Here is a 17,655-nt window from a genome sequence, read left to right as displayed (position 1 = left end):
CTCCATGTGGGAAAGGGACTGTGTCAAATCTGATTATCTTGTATCCACCCCAGTACTTAGAACAGTGCTTGGCACATAGTAAGCACTTAACAAATACCACAGTTATTATTACTATGATTACTGCCTGATGCGGTTGAGAAAGTTTAAGAAGGCTTCCGTCATTAGCCTCTCACCTCTCCATCCCACTCTCCCTCCCCTCTGGTTTGCCTATACACTGGGATCACCTCCACAGCTCTTATGTACATATCAATCAATCGTGTTTATCGAGTGCTTATTATATGCGGAGCACTGTACTAAGCACTTGGAAAAGTACAGTATAAGAGTCGGTAAGAGTTCCTTGCTCACAGTGTTTACGATCTGAGCAGGGAGACAGATAGAATATGTACTTAAGTGCTGTGTGGGTGAGGGTGGGGTGAATAAAGCGTACAAATCCAAGTGTAAGCGCTTAGCACAGTGCTCTGCAAACAGTAAGCACTCAGTAAATATGTTTGAATGATGAACAAAAGGGAGAGGGAGTAGGGGAATTGAGGGAGAAGCAGCATGGCTTAGTGGAAAGAGCACGGGCTTGAGAGTCAGAGGTCATGGGTTCTAATTCTGGCTCCACCACTTGTCTGCTGGTTGACCATGGGCAAGTCACTTAACTTCTCTGTGTCTCAGTTACCTCATCTGTAAAATGGAGGTTAAGACTATGAGCCCCGCTTGGGACAATCTGATTACCTTGTATCTACCCCAGTGCTTAGAACAGTGCTTGGCTCATAGTAAGCACTTAACAAATACCATTATTATTATTATTATTATAAGTTGGGGAAGGCCTCTTGGAGGAAATGTGATCCTTATATTTGTCAGCTTCCCCTAATGGTAATTCATTTTAATCCTTCTCTATCCCACTAGATTGTAAACTTCTTGAGGTCAGGGATTGTGTTAACCAATTTAATCACACTGTACTCTCCCAAGTGCTTAGTTCAGTACTCTGCCTCAGGAAGCTCTCAATAAATACCACTGATAAATTGGTTTGATTGTGGCACCTGTCACTGGATCCAGTCTCTCAAATATATGTAGTTTGTCACACCAGTCTTTGCTATTTTTTTAATAGTATTTGCTGAGCACTTACTATGTGCCCGGCACTGCATTAAGCACTGAGGTAGACACAAGATTATCAGTCTGGACACAGTCCCTGTCCTACGTGAGGCTTATAGTCTTAATCCCCATTTTACAGATGAGGGAACTGAGGTACAGAGAAGTTAAATGACTTGCCCAAGGCCACACAGCAGATGAGTGGCAGGGGGCAGAGCCGGGGTTAGAATTTAGGTCCTCTGACTCCCACAGAGTCCTTTGTGCTCTTTCCATTAGGCCACACTGCCTCTCACCCTACTTTGCTCTATCACCCAAACGGCCTTAAGGACTGAACATTTGCCATCTTGCCAGTTTTGCCACGTCCCTCCACCAGGTACCAGGACTCTACTCCCCAGCTAGTTCATTAAAGCAGGCCAATGTTCTTTGCCATTTGTCCACCATCAGTTGCACTGGCTCAAAGCCCACTGTAATGCAGCTGCTTCAGGACTGCCCTGGCTGACCTAGAAGTCTGGCCAGACCCAGGTCCGTCCTGCAAGATTCAGGCCAGACAGGGCTGTGAGTCAGGCTTTGGCAGGCCTTAAAAGCTAACCAAAGCCGGAGGCAAGCTTGGGGCCAGATCAGATTTTGAGCTTCCCTAAACATTTGTTCTGCAGCACTGCACTGTTCTGTCTCCAGCAGTGGGAGAGAATATACTAGAGGCAATCTTGAGGGAAGGGGTGGGACAGGAGGGGAGGAAGGGAGGGACACCAGGGACAATAAAACTGGGTTTACACCCCCAAGTGGAGTCCTGGGAGATGGAGGCAGGGAGGAAAAATATTCATTCATTCATTCAATCATATTTATTGAGCACCTACTATGTGCAGAGCACTGTACTAAGTGCTTGGGAAGTACAAGTCGGCAACATATAGAGGTGGTCCCTACCCAACAACGGGCTCACGGTCTAGAAGGGGGAGACAGACAACAAAACAAAACAAAACATGTCGACAGGTGAAACAAAACATGCAGACAGGTGAAACAAAGCATGTAGACAGGTGAGCACTGAGCATCAGACTGGACCCAGGACTCTTGTTCTAGATACTCTCAGGCTCAGACTGGATCGGGCTGGAGAACCTAGCTGGGCTGGCCTCAAATTCCGGCCTGTGCAGGTCTCAAGATAGCACCAGAAGAACTCTTTTCCCTAAGTTCCCAGTTCTCTGTTTCTGCCGCTAGCTTCCTGGGGGTTGAGTCCTCAAATTGCTCCAGACCCCTGGTCTGGCCAATTCCAGCTCCTACTTGGCCCAAACCAAGCAGAGTCTGGGAGGTGGGGAGGGGGAAGGGGCTACATCAGAGGGGAAGCAAGTGAGTTGGATGCCTTGTTACACCGCAGGGACAATGCAGGAGATTTGAAGGCATCCACCTCCAAATCAGAAGCAATGCCTGGGTTAACAGGAATTAAGGAGGAGAACACAGTGGCTTTGGAGCATCAGGCCAGAGGGGTTGGGGGTCTTCATACATTCAATCAATCATATTTATTGAGCACTTATTGTGTGCAGAACACTGTACTATGCACTTGGGCGAGTACAATATAACAAAAAACAGATACATTCCTTGCCCACAACGAGCTTGAGTTGTGAGAGTGAGAGAGTTGTGAGTTGTGAGAGTCAAGGAGAGTGCTTCCTGCTGAAGCACTCTAGATGCTGCTAGATTTCTATATGACATCATCACAGTGCATCCAGGGCAACACACACAGTGAAACGTCTTGACATCATACGGAACAGGAGACAGCAAATTTTTCCCAACTTCAGAGCCGCCGCCTGTCTGAAATCAGTCCCAGGTGAAATTTTTTTTAATGGTATTTGTTAAGTTCTTACTATGTGCCAGGAATTATATTGGGTAGATAAAAGAAAGTCAGATTGGACACAGCCCACGTCTCATCTGGGGCTCACAGTCTTAAATTCCCATTGTACAGATGAGGGAACTGAGGCACAAAGAAGTTAGGTGACTTGCCCAAGGATACACAGCAGACAAATGGTGGAGCTGGGATTAGAACCTAGGTCCTCTGACTCTCAGGCCTGTGTTCTTTCCACTAAGCCTTGATGTTGTGGGGAGAGGAGGAAAGAGAAGGGAAAGGCATGGGGAGTGTGCTGGACAATGAGAACGGTGGAGAACAGCACATAGCACAGGCCTGGGAATCAGAAGGACCAAGGTTCTAATCCCAGCTCTGCCACATGTCTGCTGTGTGACCTTGGGCAAGTCACTTAACTTCTCTGGGACTCAGTTACCTCATCTGTAAAATAGGAATTAAGATTTTGAGCCCAATGTGGGACAGGGACTATCTACCCCAGTGATTAGTACAGAGTGTGGCAGGTAGTAAGCACTTAACAAATATGACAATTATTATTACTATTTAGACTGAAGAGGGGAGAAGTTATAGTCAGAGAGACCAGTAAAGAAGCTGATACAGCGGTTTAGTTCTGCTATAACAAGAGTTTAAATCAATCAATCAGTGGTATCTTTTGAGCACTCACTATGTGTAGAGCACTGTACTAAGTGCTTGGGAGTGCTAAAAGAGCAGAAACTCATAATGCCCATAATGAGCTTACAGTCTAGAGGGACCACCATGGTGGAGGTCCTGGGGACGGGGAAGAAAGACTGGATCCACAATGTCCTTGGGAGGAAAACTCAGCAGGGATTAGGACAGACAGAATGTGAGAGTTGAAAGACAGTGAGGAGTCCAAGATGACATTGAAATGACAGGCTTCCAGGATGGGTACAATGGTGGTGTTATAAATTTTATAGGAAGACCCACCTGTTCTCAGTCTGGTTCTGGATCCAGCTTAACTCCAGAATTCTGGACCTGCCTCACGCAAGCCTCAATGTAAAGGATGTATCACGTTAAAGGGCCAGTCCTGCGTGAGAGATCCTGGATCAAACTTGGATGACATTTAAACAATATAACTGCATCTGTAGTTAATCAATAAGTCCGAAATTTATCTTAAAGGATTTGGACTAAGGTTTGCACATTAATGCCTCAGGAAAATCGTCCCAGCAACCTATACCACCTTGGGGTTCATTCCAAAGGTCTAGAGGATCCTTCTTTTGTCTTCCTTTGTGGGACTGGCCACTCAGATTCACTTTGAAGGAGATAGAGACATCTTGAAAGTGGATGTGGCTCAGATTTTGTGGGCGCCAGAGGAGTGCTGAATGAAATCTTCCTGCTCTTTTGAAAATCCTTCATGTGAGGGTAATAAAATGCCTGCTGATTTTATAAATCTGCTTCTCACAGTTCTAGTTACTCATGCCAAATGTCAACACATCAGATTGTTTGCTAATTTTAGACCACTTGCAGACTGTCTTGCACAAATTTCATTCACTCACAGTAGAGCCAAGACCTAGAATTCATTTATTTTCTAAGAGTAGCCCAAGACACAGGCCTTTATCAATTTGCATAGAGCCTATAAATAAATTGATTGGAACTCATTTTTTAAAACGGTGTTTTTTAAGCACTTACTACATGCCATGCACTATACTAAGCACTGGGGTAGATATAAAATAATGAGGGTGGACACAGTCCATGTCCTTCATGGCACTCTCAGTTTAAAGCCTCATTTTACAGATGAAGAACTGAGGCACTGAGAAATTAAGTGAATTACCCAAGGTCACGTAACAGATAAACAGAGAAGCCAGTTTAGAATTGTTAATGTTCTCATCCTTAGTTTGTCATTAATCCCAAATAGGCACAGCATGGTTTAGTGGATAGAGCACTAGCCTGGGAATCAGAAAGATCTGGGTTTGAATCCAGTTCTGCCACTGGTCAGTTGTGTGACCTTGGGCAAGTGACTTCTCTGTGCCTCATTTACCTCATCTGTAGAATGGGAATTAATACTGTGACTGTCATGTGGGATCGGGATTGTGTCCAACCTAATTAGCTTGTGTCTACCCTAGCACTTAATACAGTCAGGCACATAGTAAGTGTTTAACAAATACCATAATAATAATAATAATAATAATAGCATCATGATAGAACATCTGCTAGAACAACTCTCTCCCAAATCTCCTCTCTTGAAGGATTTTCTTTCTAGGAAGGTCTCATTCTATTATGGACCCAGGCTTCTTCCTCTTTATCTGGACTGCAAGGTTCACCTGACCAAGCACATGATTCTGGGCTTCAGTCAATCCACTTATAACATCCACCCGTCCAGGAAGTGTTGCCTCTAGTAGTTTCGATCTGAGCCTTTTAATGAGAAGAAAGGAAACCCACTCCTTTTGGGGAAGGCAATTGATTCCTTCCTAGACTGATTAGTGAGCTGTAGGAAGAGATTTCCCAAATGGCCCACTAAGGGAACTAGTGCTCTTTTTTTAATATTAAAAAAATGTATTTGTTAAGCTTGTATTATGTGTCAAGCACTGGTCTAAGCGCTGCAATAAGTACAAGTTAATCAGCTTCGACATAGTCACTGTCCCACATGGGGCTCATGGTCTAAGTAGGAGGGGGAACTGGTATTTAATCCCCAGTTGAAGAAACTGAGGCACAGGCTAATTAAGTGACTTGCCCCAGGTCACGCAGCAAGCAACTGGCAGAGCTGGGATTAGAACCCAAGTCATCTGACTCTGAGGCCTGTGCTCTTTCTACTAGGCCATGCAGCTTCTCAAATAGATTTTGTTTCTTCCCGTCCCAACAGGTTCACACCCATTAGTTTCCAGTTAAATACTCAGAGAAGTAGCATGCCCTAGTGGATGGAACATGGGCTTGGGAGCCAGAAGGACCTGGGTTCTAATTCCAGCTCTGCCACTTGTCTGCTGTGTGGCCCTGGGCAAGTCACCCTGTGTCTGTTACCTCATTTGTAAAATGGGAATTAAGACTGGGAGCCCCATGAGAGACATGGACCTTGTCTGACCTGATTAGTCTGTATCTATTCCAGTGCTTAGTACAGTGCCTGGCACATTGTAAGTGTGCCATAAAATTTAAAAATGCCATAAAATTTAAAAAATGCTCAGTAAATCCTGAGTGCCCCGCTCAGAGTTCCTTTTTTTCTCACAGTACTTGTTAAGCACTTACTGTGTGCCAAACATTGTTCCAAGCACTGGGGTAGGTACAAAATAATCAGATGGGACATAGTCCCTGTCTGTCATGGGGCTCATGGAAAGTGGCTGATGAAAATCAATCCATCCCAGCCATTTTGTTCATGGTGATGCCTCCATTTTATCAGGAAGGCAGACCCATTACTCTGCTTTCAGTTTGGATTGTTATCTGTTGAGAAGATATAGGGTCAGAAATGTTAGACTGGATCCCTTTTGCTCTGGAAAACCTCTACGTAGTATACTGGGGAACAGGAGGCTGGGGCTTTATTTTCAGTCTTTTTTTTTTTAAGGAATTCCAGCAAGGTAGAAAAGGCTTACTTTCTGATGAATCCTCACATCTGTAACACAAAGCACAGTGTGCAGATTCATGAAAATGTCACTTTGTTATTATTAATGGTATTTGTTAAGCCCATACTATATGCCAGATGCTGTACTAAACAATGGGATAGATATAGGCTAATCAGGTTGGACACAGACCCTGTCCCACATGGGATTTACACTCTTAATCTCTATTTTGATGATAATAATGATTAATAATTAGTAATTGTGGCATTTATTAAGCACTTACTATGTGCCAGTCACTGTACTTAGCTCTGGGGTGGATACAAGCAAATCAGGTTTTACACAGTCCCTGTCCCATGTGGGGCTCACAGTCTTAATCCCCATTTTACAGATGAGGTAACTGAGGCATAGAGAAGCAGTGACTTGCCCAAGGTCACAAAGCAGACAACTGGCTGAGCTGGGATTAGAAACTAGGTCCTCTGACTCCCAACCTGTGCTCTTTCCACTAGGACATGCTGATTGTCTGTGAAGTTGTGGCATTTTGTGCCACTCCTGGTTTGGTGAACTCTTGGCAGGGATGAATCCCTAAAGGGGATTTCTGGAACCCCAACCAGCGATCCTGGGCAGTCTGAGATATTTTCAAGGAGCTCTGTAAGTCAGACACTTGGTATTTGCATCATTATTCTTCATCTGTGGCTGGTTTTGCCATTTAGAATTGTGGGATGAATATAGAATTAACAGCTGTGTTTTCCTCTGGTGCTGTTCTAAATAGAAAGTCCCCCCACTACTCCTGTAAATATGGGAACTATGGATTTCTCCCCAAGAGACAAACAGATTTATGTCCCTCTTTATGGAATTTCACACCCGACATGCAGATCTAAGCCTGCTTTCCTTTCCTTTCTGAATGCTCAACAAGTGTCCTGCTTTGCAAGGTGATGATAACCAGAGAACAGTCAAAGTGGGGAGAGGGAGGCAATGCTCTAATCATACATATAATAAGAATAATTGTGGTATTTATTAAGCTCTTACTATATGCCAGGCACTGTACTAAGCCCTGGGGTGGATATAAGAAAATTAGGTTGGACATAGTCCCTGTCCCACATAGGTCTCAAAGTCTCAATCCCCATTTTACAGATGAGCTAACTGAGGCTCAGTGAAGTGAAGTGAGGCAGACAAGTGGCAGAGCTGGGATTAGAACCTATGACCTTCTAACTCCCAAGCCTGTGCTCTATCCATTACTCCATACTGCTTCAATAAATACGATTGAATGATTGAGTGAATAGTATTTAAAATGTCCCTACTGTGTGAAGAACACTGTATGAAACACTGAGGGGAAAAGGTATACGGGCATGAATTAAATACTGACCCTGGTCACAATATATCAGGGAGGAGGATTGGTGACCAGCATTTGAAATGAAACAACAAAAGCAACAAAAAGGAGAAAGATAATGAAAAATGCCATGAGAAAGGGTAATGTGGTTCGAGGAGTAGAGTTGCAGAGTTTCAGGCTCCTTATGGTTCAGAGTCCAAATTCATGGCAGCCATAGGAGTGGCCTTCCCGTTGTTTGACAATTTGTGGAGGTCTGTGGCTGCCAATGTTGGAAAACTTCCTGTTCCTACCGGAATAGGGCAGATTGGGAGCCAAGTCCCAGGATGGCATGGTGGGGCTTCCCAATAGTGTTCCTTAGTGGTTTGGTGGGGCAGAAGGCTGAGGTGGCATGTGGATTTATTAACCTTCAAAAAATGGGAAAGGCTTGTGCTCCTTCTGGGTCTTCCCTTTGGCACACAGGAACCAGGGAATTAGAGGAACTAGCTGTTTGGTTCCGCAGGTGTCTCTGTCAAAAAGCTTTCTACTCAGGTAGAGGGCAAACTGTATTTGAATCCCTTAGAGCTTCTAGGAGTCTGGTGTCCTGAATAAATGATTCTCATCACTGGTCTGGGTTTTAGCCAAGACAGATGCTCCTAATGTCTCAATTAAGGAAGTTCCTTTGTGTCGGGAAAAATAGCTGGCTGTAAGAGAATTCTAATAGTTCAAATATTTACCAAACCAAAGAGTCAACATGAGGAAAGAACGGGCACTGCCTTGATTCAAAACCCAGGGCCAAATTCAGATTCAAGGACAAAGCTCTCTCTCTAGCCTGGAGGGAAGCAGATAACTTAAATGGAATTCTTCCCTGGGGGTCAGTGAAACTCAGAACCTGATGTGTTCAATCAATCATATTTATTGAGTATTTACTGTGTGCTGAGCACTATACTAAAGGCTTGAGAGAGTACAATATAACAGAGTTGGTATACATACTATTATCATTAATAATAATAATAGTAATAATAATTGTGATATTTGTTAAGCACTTATTATGTGCTGGGCACTGTGCTAAGTGCTGGGATGACTACGAGCAAATCGGAGCCCATTGGAGCTGGTCACTGTGCTAAGCGCTGGGATGAATACAAGCAAATCGGAGCCCATGTCCCATGTGGGCTCACAGTCTTCATCTCCACTCATTCATTCAATTGTATTTATTGAGTGCTTACTGTGTGCAGAGCACTGTAATAATAATAATAATAATAATGATGATGATGGCATTTATTAAGCGCTTACTATGTGCAAAACACTGTTCTACATGCTGGGGAGGTTACAAGGTGATCAGGTTGTCCCATGGGGGGCTTACAGTCTTAATCCCCATTTTACAGATGAGGTAACTGAGGCACAGAGAAGTTAAGTGACTTGCCCAAAGTCACACAGCTAACAAGTTGTGGAGCCGGGATTTGAACCCATGACCTCTGACTCCAAAGCCCGTGCTCTTTCCACTGAGCCACACTGCTTCACTGTACTAAGTGCTTGGAAGAGTACACTACACCACACCAATAAGCAGATACATTACCTGTCCACAGTGAGCTTACCGTCTAGAGGTGGGGAGACAGACACGAATACAAATAAATAAAATTATTCATTCATTCATTCATTCAATCGTATTTATTGAGCGCTTACTGTGTGCAGAGCACTGTACTAAGCGCTTGGGAAGTACAAGTTGGCAACATATAGAGACAGTCCCTACCCAACAGTGGGCTCACAGTCGAGAAGGGACTAGATAGACAAATTAGATATGTGCATAAGTGTTGTGGGGCTGGGAGGGGGAAAGAGCAAAGGGAACAAGTCAGGGCGAAGGAGAAAGGAGTGGAAGATGAGGAAAAGTGGAGCTTAGTCTAGGAAGGCCTCTTGGAGGAAATCTGCCTTCAATAAGGTTTCGAATGGAAGGTGAGTGATCTGTTGGATTTGAGGAGGGAAGGCATTCCAGGCCAGAGTCAGGATGTGGGCTAGGTGAGGTAACTGAGTCAAAGAGAATTAAGTGACTTGCCCAAGGTCACACAGCAGACAAGTGGCGGAGCTGGGATTAGAACTCCGGTCCTTCTGACTCCCGGGCCTGTGCTCTATCCACAAGACCTTGCTGCTTCTCATTCCCTGCCCATAATAAGCTTACAATCTAACAGGGGAGATCGACATTAATAAAGCCACCAGTGTGTTGATTGGACCTTGGCTGCAGGCCTTAGACTCAACCCCTGAGCTGGGCTGGTGTGGGACCGATGAATTCTGAGGGCCACAGGGTGGGTGACCAGCTCCGGTGACTCCAGTGATCAAACTGGTCACTGGAAATATGTGGAGCTGGAGCTGTCTAGGGACAGAAACAGGGAGGAGGAGGAGGAGATGAGACAACAATAGAGAGATCCTCACTTTCCTATCCACCGACAAGAGGAAGAGACATGCAGGCCAGCCACAGGGTTCTTTTTTTTTAGCCTATTGTGTGATACAAAACCTTTAAAACAGCTCTGCCCACCAAATCTATTTATTTCAACAAGCACTCTCCCAACTCCAGCTGCTTAAAAATTAGACACATTCACAAATGGAAAACAAATCTCTGCTCTAAGAGTTTGAGTCCTGGGGTTCGAGACCCTGAAGTGCTCTCCGGTACTGAGGATTTGCATGGGCTGATGATGCCTCCCTCCATCCCATCCACCCAAATCATGTGTTCTAGTCATTCATTCATTAGCTCCCTCATGTGTTTGTTCATTCAATCAATCAATGGTACTGACTGAACACTTCCTGTGTGGAGAACACTGTACTAAATTTTTTTAAAAATTGTATTTTTTGCGTGCTTACTATGTGCCAGGCACAGCACTAAATTCTGGAGTAGATAAAAGTTACTCAGGTTGAATATAGTCTATGCCCTACATGGGGCTCATGCTCCTAATCCCCATTTTACAGATGAGATAACTGAGGCACAGAGAAGTTAAGTAAGTTGCCCAAAGTCACACAGGAGACAAGTGGTGGAACTGGAATTAGAACTCAGGTCCTTCTGCCTTTCAGGCCTGTGCTCTATCCATTAGGCAATTCTGCTTCTACTAAGCGCTTGGGACAGTACAATGCAATAATAATTACGGTATTTGTCAAGTACTTACTATTTGCCATGCACCGTACTAAGCACTGGGGTAGATACAAGATAATCAGCCTGGACACAGTCCCTGTCCCACGTAGGGCACACAGTCTAAGTAGGAAACAGTAGGTTTTAATCCCCCTTTTACAGATTAGGAAACTGAGGCACGAAGAAGCTAAGTGACTGGCCCCAGGTCACACAGCAGGCAAGTGGTAGAGCTGGAATTAGAACCCAAGTCCTCTGTCTCCCAGGCCCAGGCTCTTTCCACTAAGCCACGCTTCCCGTGCAATAGAGTTGGTAGACAAGATCGCTACCCACAAGAACCTCCTGAAGGTTCTTCAATAGCAGCGTCACAGCCCCTAAGCACTTACGTATATATCTGTAATTTATTTATTTCTATTAATGTCTGTCTCCCCTCTCAGGGTCGCACCTGGGGAGTTTCCAGTACTCTACCAGTCTCGACTACAGGAAGGAGAGTCAAGTAGAGGCATATCCATTCCATTCCTAGCTTGGGCAGTGGCTATTTATTTATTTTATTACTCTATTTATTTATTTATTTTACTTGTACATATCTATTCTACTTATTTTATTTTGTTAGTATGTTTGGTTTTGTTCTCTGTCTCCCCCTTTTAGACAGTGAGCCCAATGTTGGGTAGGGACTGTCTCTATATGTTGCCAATTTGTACTTCCCAAGCGCTTAGTACAGTGCTCTGCACATAGTAAGCACTCAATGAATACGATTGATGATGGAAGGCAATCTGCTACAAGTCAAAACTCACCTGTGTTGGGCAGCAACCGTGTGGGAGGGAGTCAATGGTGGAGACTCATGTTTACTGCGTGGAAGGAGGCAATGGTAGACCACTTCAGTACTTTTACCAAAAAATACCAATCTAAGGATACACTACCAGCACGACTGTAGATGGAAGTGGGGCGTTCTGGAAGAGATGTGTCCATGGTGTCGCTATGGGTCGGAGATGATTTGATGACATAAGACAATGTCTGTCTCCCCCTCTAGACTGTAAGCTCTTTGTCGGCAGGAAATGTGTCTGTTTATTGTTCTATTGTGCATTCCCAAGCATATAGTACAGTGCTCTGCACACAGTAAGCGCTCAGTAAATGCCATTGAATGAATGAATGACAAATATATTTCCTGCAGAGAACTCAAAGTCTGCAAGGGTAGAGCAAAAGTTGGCCAACCCACAGTACTGGCTAGGGGTGGCTCCCAGTGAGGTTGGCTGGGGCACAAGTGTCATACTGGACAGTGAGCACAGGAGTACACTTGGATTCCATGGTGCTACTTTATGGGCATCATAAGGCGGAACATTGTCACCCTCGCACCTCTGTCCTTTGGTTCCCTCCTAGGAACCCTTCAGGACTTACAATCCCAAGCCTCTACTCAGAGTTCCGCACTATTCTTGAAAAGGAATGTTTCTGAGGTGAGACTCGATTTCTGGATAGTACTGAAACTAAGCCGCACACACGTTTGTTCCTGATAGAATCAGTCATTTGCAAAGGCTGAACAGAGCTATGCCAGGCTATATAACAATTAATTAAATCAGTAAATAAGTTATTATACTACAAATCCCATTAACAGGAGAGAAATTGAAGATTAAATCTTTTTATCACGCTAACTAAAAAGTGAATGTGAGCAGTCTTTGGAGGAAAGTCTTCTTTTCATTGCCTCAACAAGAATTATAGTTTAGTTACAGAATGCCATTAGAGTTGAATAAATTAAATATAAACTGGATGGGCCAAGTCCGTTTTTAAAGGCTCCTGTCTCTGTCTTTCTAGTTTAGCTGTGCGTACCTCATGTTTTTTTAGGAGGTTCCCTGCTCCCCTCTCAGTGAGCTGCTTTCTAATGCACATAAATTGATGGCCCCAATTACAGCAATTGTGAATGCCCAGAAGGCTGTGCAATACGGGAAGCCACCCAGGATGTAATGGGGAGGAAATAATTGACTTTGAGAACTCTGCTTGACTTCTGCATCTGCCTCCTCACTGACCTCCCAGCCTCCAATCTCTTCCCACTCCAGTCCATACTTCACTCTGCTGCCCAGGTCATTTTTCAACATAAACATTCAGTCCACGTCTCCCCACTCCTCAAGAAACTCCAGTGGTTGCTCATGCATTACCGTATCAAACAAGAACTACTTACCATCGGCTTTAAAGCACTCAATCACCTTGCCCCACCTACTTTACCTCAATATCTCCTGTTATAACCCAGCCCACACACTTTGCTCCTCTAGCACCAGTTTACTCACTGTACTCTGATCTTGTCTATCTTGCTATTGACCCTGTTCCCAAATCCTCTCACTAGCCTGGAATTCCCTCCCCCTCTATGTTGGCCAGACCACCACTCTCCCCACCTTCAAAGCACTATTAAGGTCACATCTCCTCCAAGAGGCCTTCCCTGATTAAGCCCTCTTTTCCCTGTCTCCCTCTCCTTATTTTTTTTTTTTAATGGCATTTTTTCAGTGCTTACTATGTCCTGGGAACTGTACTAAGCACTGGAGTAGATACAGGTTGAATCCAATCCATGTTCCACATGGGGCTCACAGTCCTAATCCTCATTTTATAGATGAGGTAGCTGAAACACAGAGAAATTAAGTGACTTGCCCGAAGTCACACAACAGACAAGTGGCAGAACAGGATTAGAGCCCAGCTCCTCAGATTCCCAAGCCCATGCTCCTTCTACTTGGCCTCGCTCAGATCTTTTGACATTTGGGCTTTTGATATTAGTCGCACCTTTAACTCCACAGCACTTATGTACATATCTGTAAATTACATATTGTAATTATTTATTTATATTAATGTCTGTCCCCCTACTCTAGACTGTAAACTCACTGTGGGCAGGGAACATGTCTGCCAATTCTGTTGTACTTTCCCAAGCTCTTAGTACAGTGCTCTTCACAAAGTAAGCGCTCAGTAAATACCATTATGATGATGATGATGCTCCTTATCCCCACACAGTGTCTTCACTGCGTAAGCCTGAAAAAGCCAGTCCTAAGGAGAGAGAGTTAACCCACCCTTTCCACACCCTATCCAAGTTTCCAGGGTAGATGAGCCCGGCTAATTCAGCCACTCTTCCTGGCAGCTGGCCCTCAAACTCTGCCCCAGTCTTTCCCTCCTCATCCTCCAGCACATCTCAGATTCTCTTGCCAGGCCTCCCAAGGACCAGATTCTACTGGCTGCCTAACTAACCAAGGCCCAGCCCCAGCCCCGCATCCCACCAGCTGGTCCCAGGCCTCGATCCACTTGCGGCAGGCACATCCTGTTGCTCCTGAAATCCTGCCTTCCTCCTAGCCCAGGTCCCTGCAGCTACTGCCCGATTTGGTGCTGGAATTCCAGTTCCCTGCCTTCAGACACTGGCTCCATCTAATTGTCTTGGGTCTCCTGCCTCTCACCCTGACACTGTACTTCTGCCCCACACCCTCTTTCACCTTCCCATCCGTAACTCCTTTTGGCCTTCTAATCCCTGCAAACACCACTTTCCTCCCTGCTTTCCCACTGCGGTTGTTCTTCCGGGAAGAACAGCCCGAGTGAGGAGTAAAGTGCAGGTCTCTCTGGGAAGAAAATCAGCTGGAATACTTTATAGTAAGTCCCTTGTTTTGCTACAAAGCAAACCCATTTCCATCTCTGCGCCTTAAAGAGCCAGACCTAGGGGAATGGGAGAATTAAGAGATGGGATGAGCGTATTTGTGTCTTCACAGAATCCCCAGAGATCCTGGTAGACAGAGATGCCATATTTGGGTTTTGATCATTTCGGGCACTGCTCTCAGCCATTCTCTGCTCTTGAAATATGCAGGCACTTCAAGCTGGGATGGAAATAGGAACTGTTGCAGACCCAGCAAGTAAGTGAGGCCAAAAGATGTTTCAGGGAGGTGCCTCAGGCCCTCAGACATGTTGGCATGTGCGTTACATACACAGCTCGTGCAAAGTGTATCACACCATCTTAGCCTGGAAGCTCGTGGAGGGCGCGGACCTGACATGCGAATGTTCATCGCTGCCCCGGTGGCAGGAGAAACAGCACTGAGGAAGCCGGGACTGAAGCTTAGGGAGCTTTGTCCATTCAGCCTGCCTCCCTGCACAAGTCACTAGATCATAAATTCCCCCTGGGTGGACGGACTTTCTGGTGCCAGACGATATCTCCTTGCAGAAGAAGGCTTGCGACAAGCCCAGCATAGGGGTCCAACTGGCAAGAATGATGAAGGGATAGTTAGCTGGTTGCTCATCTAGTGGATGAGCTGACGTCCCTGGGTCTCATGGGCCCAGAACCCAAGGGCACTGATATTAATAATAATAATAATAATAATAATAATAATAATAATAATAATGGTATTTGCTAAGAGCTTACTATGTGTCAATCATTGTTCTAAGTGCTGGAGTAGATGCAAGCTAATGAGATTGGACACAGTCCCTGTCCCACATACGGCTCACAGTCTTAATCCCCATTTTACAGATGAGGTAACTGAGGCATAGAGAAGTTAAGTGACTTGCCCAAGGTACCACAGTAGCCAAATGGTGGAGCTGGGATTAGAATCCAGGTCCTTCTGAATCCCAGGCCTGTGCTCTATCATGATGCTTTAGTGTCCAGTAAGCAGAATATGTGGAACTGCTAATTCGTGGTCCCTCTTGGAGCTCCCCGTGCCGAGAGAGAGGGGATGGCAGGGAAAAGGAGGGGGGAGACTGGAAGAGGGATCTGGGGAATGCTCAGTCCAGGAAGATGAGGAATTAGATCCACTCAAGGGAAGGTTGTGTTGGAATGTTAGCTACCTACTGTGTAGAATTAATCAATCAATCCATTGTAATTATTGAGTGCTTATGGTGCACAGAGCACTGTACTAAGTGCTTGGGAGAGTACAATATAACAGAGTTGGTAGACACATTCCCTGCCCACAACGAGTTTACAGTCTAGAGAGAGAGAATTCTCAGTGTCCTCACAGGCTCCTTCTAATCCACTTCCTGGCTAACTACTGACCCACAGCCCCTTCCAGCATTTCTCACTCTGGCCCTGACAAGGCAGTGATGTATATATATATATATATATATATATATATATATATATAAAGATACAAAATATGTTTTCAAAAAAACCCGTATTTACTTTTCATTTTTCCTTATCGCCAGGATCTGAATTGGAGCTCCTCATGCCTATTGATGCCTGTCCCAGCTCCCTCAGCTCAAATAAATCAGGTTTAAAAAGCTGGCCAGGAACGGCCAGCCGCAGATATATTTGAAGAACCATACATTATAAGGTGCTGACTCAGACTGGATTGCCCTGCTCCACTGATTGAATAAGAGCTGAATTAGACCTCCTGAGAAGGCAGAGATTGACGGAAAATGACTCCTGCAACAGACGTTAGGTTTTGTTGAGAAATTTCCTACCGGACCAGATGAAATGAACCAGATAAACCTGGAATCTTTCTGTAGCTGAGAAGTAGAGTCTCTGGCTTCCTGAATCTAGGTATGATCGCACACACTTGCATTCATACTTCTGGATGCCAAAATCAAAACAAAGTTTCCAGATCAGAGCTTTTGAACCATTTTTGGAGGGGACCACCCGGCAGATTGTCCAATCAATCCTTAATTTTTATTGGAAACTCACTTTTTGCAAAGCACTGTACTGAGAACTTGAGAGAGAACAATACAATAGAGTTGATAGAAATGATCCCTGCCCACAAGAACTTTACAATCTAGTGAGGGAGACTGAAGCTTGGAGGTTAGAATGGAGATCTAAAACAACACTTACAAGGGTAAAGCAAGCGGTAAATGCTAGGAATCAAAAGAAGGCCTGAAATAAACAAAAAAGTAACATTCTGTATTTCCCTAGTACATTGCATCCACCAAACCATTGCTCAAAAATGCTTTTGTCTCACCCTCCTCTTCCTCCTCCTCCCTCTTGTCATTCTTGTCCTCTTCCTCCTTGTCCTCCTCTTCTCCCTCTTGCTCATCCTCCTTCTCTTCCTCCTCCACCTCCCTTTTGTCTTCCTCCTCCTCCTCCTCTTCCTCCTTGTTGTACTTGTCCTTCCCCTTGTCATTCTCCTCCTCTTCCTCACCCTCTTCCTCATTCTCCTCCTCCTTCTTGTCCTCCTCTTCCTTCTCCTCCTCCTCCATTAGTCTATTTAGGGAGGTTAATCAGAGAAGTTGTGTGACTTAGTGGAAAGAGCATGGACTTGGTAGTCAGAGGACATGGGTTCTAATCCCAGCTCCACCACTTGTTTGCTGTGTGACCTTGGGCAAGTCACTTAACTTTTCGGTTACCTCATCTGTAAAATGGGGATTAAAACTGTGAGCCCCCCGTGGGACAACCTGATCAGCTTGTAACCTCCCCAGCGCTTAGAACAGTGCTTTGCACATAGTAAGCGCTTAACAAATACCATCTTTATATATTTATTTATTATTAGTACTACCTGGGGTGCTTTGAAGTACCACCAGTGGTATTAGGTAGAAGAGTCCTGATCTAGGTGATGTAGATGTAGGGGTGAGCACTATGGATACTTAAACTGTTTTCTGCTGGAGGTTGGGTAGCAAAGAGAAGGATTCCAGCATTGAACACACAAGAAGCATAGTTGGAGGAGACATGGAAGGACTGTTTGTGCTGATGCTGCTCTGTACACAAGGATCTAAAGCTCTTATTCCCCTGGTCGTAGGCTCCCCCTTGACCCTCCCTTTGTGGCAGGGACAGAGTAATTGTCAGATGATGAGACAGTGATACAGTTGGCAATAGTAGTTACTGCTGAAAACTGGTTTGGAGAGAAGTAATTAAGGGCCCTTATGTTGTACGGTACCAGCATTTTAATAGGCTCTG

This window comes from Tachyglossus aculeatus, chromosome 21, assembly GCF_015852505.1.
Source record: "Tachyglossus aculeatus isolate mTacAcu1 chromosome 21, mTacAcu1.pri, whole genome shotgun sequence".
In the NCBI taxonomy this organism is placed as follows: domain Eukaryota; kingdom Metazoa; phylum Chordata; class Mammalia; order Monotremata; family Tachyglossidae; genus Tachyglossus; species Tachyglossus aculeatus.
The sequence above is the reverse complement of the archived record's forward strand: the minus strand, read 5'-3'. Positions refer to the sequence as shown.